At 48.7% G+C, this 3,240-nt stretch overlaps 1 pseudogene; it reads left to right on the forward strand.

Annotated features, from left to right (window-relative positions):
• Nucleotides 1-1,403: 1,403 nt before the first annotated feature.
• Nucleotides 1,404-3,240, forward strand: part of LOC102768054 — a 5,118-nt pseudogene continuing 3,281 nt past the window's right edge.

A 3,240-nucleotide genomic window follows, 5' to 3' on the forward strand; every position in this document is an offset into this window, starting at 1 on the left:
GTGGTTGATGAAAAAACCTTGCTGGCTGTGGTGACTGGCAGTGGCTGCAGCAGCGGGGTGATGGGGCTGGTGCCTTCTCCTGATCAGCCCGGTCGCCTCCCACAAAGGGATGCCAGACTGCGGCTTAGGCCTTATCCTCAAGGGGAGCAGGGAGTGGGCCTAAGCCATCACTAGGACATCCCCTGAGGGTTCCCAGTATGTGAGAGGGGGCAGGCTGGGCTGAGGAACACCCCTCCCCCCCAGTGCACGAATTTCATGCACTGGGCCCCTAGTGATCTCATAACCTTTATGCCAGCGTTCTCTGACAGCCTGACAGCCAGACAGCCAGACCAGAGATTGTCACCTGAGGATATTTTGGCATTCCAGAGGCATTCCTCAACCCTCAAGTGAGACTTAGGTGGGTGCCTAAATCAGTGTCACACAACCAGCCTGAAACCAAGAGAGCACCAGAAATTAAAGTCTGCTTCTGATAACCCGATATCCAGACGAGGAATAGAAACGCTAATTAAAGCACCACAGGGGCTGACCTACCCACCTCCCTTTGGAAGCACTTGAACAAAGCGGGTTCAGGTGGCCACTCTGCTTCCCTGTCGAGGCAGACCAAGCAGCCATTCCAGGGGTCAGTACCAAGCAGGAGTCTCCTATAGAACAGACCCCTCATCCAGTGGAGGCACAAGCAAGGAAGCCCTGGACAAGCTGCTGCTGCCAACTGCTTCACCAAGCATCCTTCCCATCACCAGTCCGAGAGGGAGTCCCTTTAAGAGAGTTCCACTGAGTTGCCAGATTTGTTACTGAACTCAAGGGCTTCACTGCTTGGGATGTTCTGCTCAAGGAAGAGAGGTGGTTTTTGAAAGGTAGTTTTATTTACTTCGCAAGTTAAAAAAGACAGGATTCACATCCAAAGCTCTGCCTTCCTGAAGGGAGGCTTAGCCGTTGCTTATATACACTATTTGGTCAACTAAACATTGATGTCTTTGCCGTTGGCTGCACTCATCCTGTTGAGTTCCTATCAAGCTCATCCTGCTTAAAGCTGCATTTGCGAAATACTGTGCTACATTTTAACAGTTAGCAAGATAGTATTTAGTAAGAACTGCCTAGACCTTGAGACCCTTGTCCTAACATTTGTACTGTCAAATTAACTCAAAAAGAATCTGCAGGCTTTGGCTAGAACTAAATGACAAAGATTTATTCAAGGGACTGGGGTTTGCAAACCAGAAACACAACTAGGCAATACCCAGAATGTTCCAAGGGAGAAAGAAAAGCTAAGAGTTGTTATAGTAAGGAGTACATTCTTTCCTTTCAATCCTAAATACAGGGAAGATGATATGTCTTCGTATTCTCCCTCCTGGAGGTTTGCACATCCTTGGAGCCCCTGGGTGGAAGAGGTTGACTAATCCAGTTGGTCTGTTTCTCCTTCGGTGATTGCAGCAGCCTGTGGAGACTAAAGTAATGCATTTCAGCAGCTCCAAGAGCAGGGTAGTCCTGGCTCCAGTGTCCTGAGGTCCTGATGCCTATCAGATGGTGAATAGAGCCTAGCTTGGCCAGCATTCCCCTCCCTGTGCCCCCCCCCCGCCACCCCCGCAAAGAACCGTGCCAGGGGTGCTAACCGAGAATGGGCAGCGCAGGAGGACTTGTGGCAGGGATCATAACACTCAGGTGTTACTCTGATCACAAAATGTCTTCCCTCGAGCCAGAAAGAAAGCACCCTGACTGTGGGGTCCATGTGCCAGCCAAGCAAGGATTTGATATCTACACGGATGAACCTGAGCAAGAGGACAGAAGCAGCTGCCCAGGGAGAGATGGGATGGCATTTGAGGATGTGTATGAAGTAGACAACAGTAAACACTTAAGTCAGACCTTCACTTCCTGCTGGATTTTGGCAGTTTCCCCTATGCTAGTAGATTCAGTTCTCCATTCCCAGTCTTCAGATGCAGCAGATTTTGGTACAGATGTGATAAGTGCAACTGGAAATGCCGGAGAAACTCACCAGTGCCTTAGAAAAGCTGAAATAAGATACAGGCCCAAAGTGTACTTCGTGAGGAAAAAGCCAGAAGGCCTGCGAATGATTCTGGTGGGCAGGCTGATTGGAGGCCAGAGAAGAATATAAGCTTTGAGCTGAGACTCTCTACCGGGCTGTCAACTTCCTGGACAGGTTTCTTTTGTGCATGTTTGTTCTGAGAGGGAAATTGCAGCTTGTAGGAACAGCAGCTATTCTGGCTTCGGAATATGAAGAAATATCTAGCTGAAGTAGACGAGTTTGTGTAACTGATGATACACAAAACGGGAACTATTTTGTGGAACACCTTACTGCTCCTGAAAGTCCTGGCTTTTTTTTTTATTAATATATTTTTATTGATTTCAGAAAGGGAGAGGGAGAGAGATAAAACATCAATGTTGAGAAAGAATCATTGATTGGCTGCCGCCTGCACACCTCACACTGGGGACAGAGCCCACAAGAGGGCAGATGCCCTGACAGGGAATTGAACCCGACCTCCTGGTTCAAAGGTCAATGCTCAACCACTGAGCCAATAGTGTTTGGTGCAAACACTATTTTTAAAGTGGATTTTAGAGAGAGAGAAAGGAGAGGGAGAGAGAAATATCTATCTGCTGCCTCCAGTAGGCACCCTGATTGGGATCAAACCCATAGCCAGGGTATGCGCCCTGACAAGGAATCAAACCCTAGGCCTTTACGTTTACGGGACAACATTCCAACCAACGGACCCACACTGGGCTGGCTAAAGTCCTAGCTTTTGATCTAACAGTGCCAACTATCAATCAGCTTCTCCTTAAGGAGGCAAAGAGTGTGTGTCAAAACGGAGAACCTGGCCAAGTACGGAGCAGAACTGAGTCTACTTGAAGCTGAACCATGCTTCTTCCTCCTCCTCCTCCTCCTCCTCCTCCTCCTTCAATATATTTTTATTGATTTCAGAGAGGAAGGGAGAGGGAGAGGGAAAGGGAGAAGGAGAGGGAGATAGAGATAGAAACATCAGTGATGAGAATCATTGATCAGCTGCCTCCTGCACGCCCCCCACTGGGGATGTGCTCGCAACCGAGGCACATGCCCTTGACCGGAATCGAACCCAGGACCCTTCAGTCCGCAGGCCGACACTCTATCCACTGAGCCAAACCAATCAGGGCTTTATTGCATCTTTAAAAATACAAAAAATAAGTCTGAGGAATCATGCGGCATCTTGCTGTTTCTGCAGCTGGACAACCTAGTTCTTATTCATCAGCCTGCTG

This window comes from Myotis davidii, unplaced genomic scaffold (assembly GCF_000327345.1).
Source record: "Myotis davidii unplaced genomic scaffold, ASM32734v1 scaffold339, whole genome shotgun sequence".
Classification (NCBI taxonomy): Eukaryota; Metazoa; Chordata; class Mammalia; order Chiroptera; family Vespertilionidae; genus Myotis; species Myotis davidii.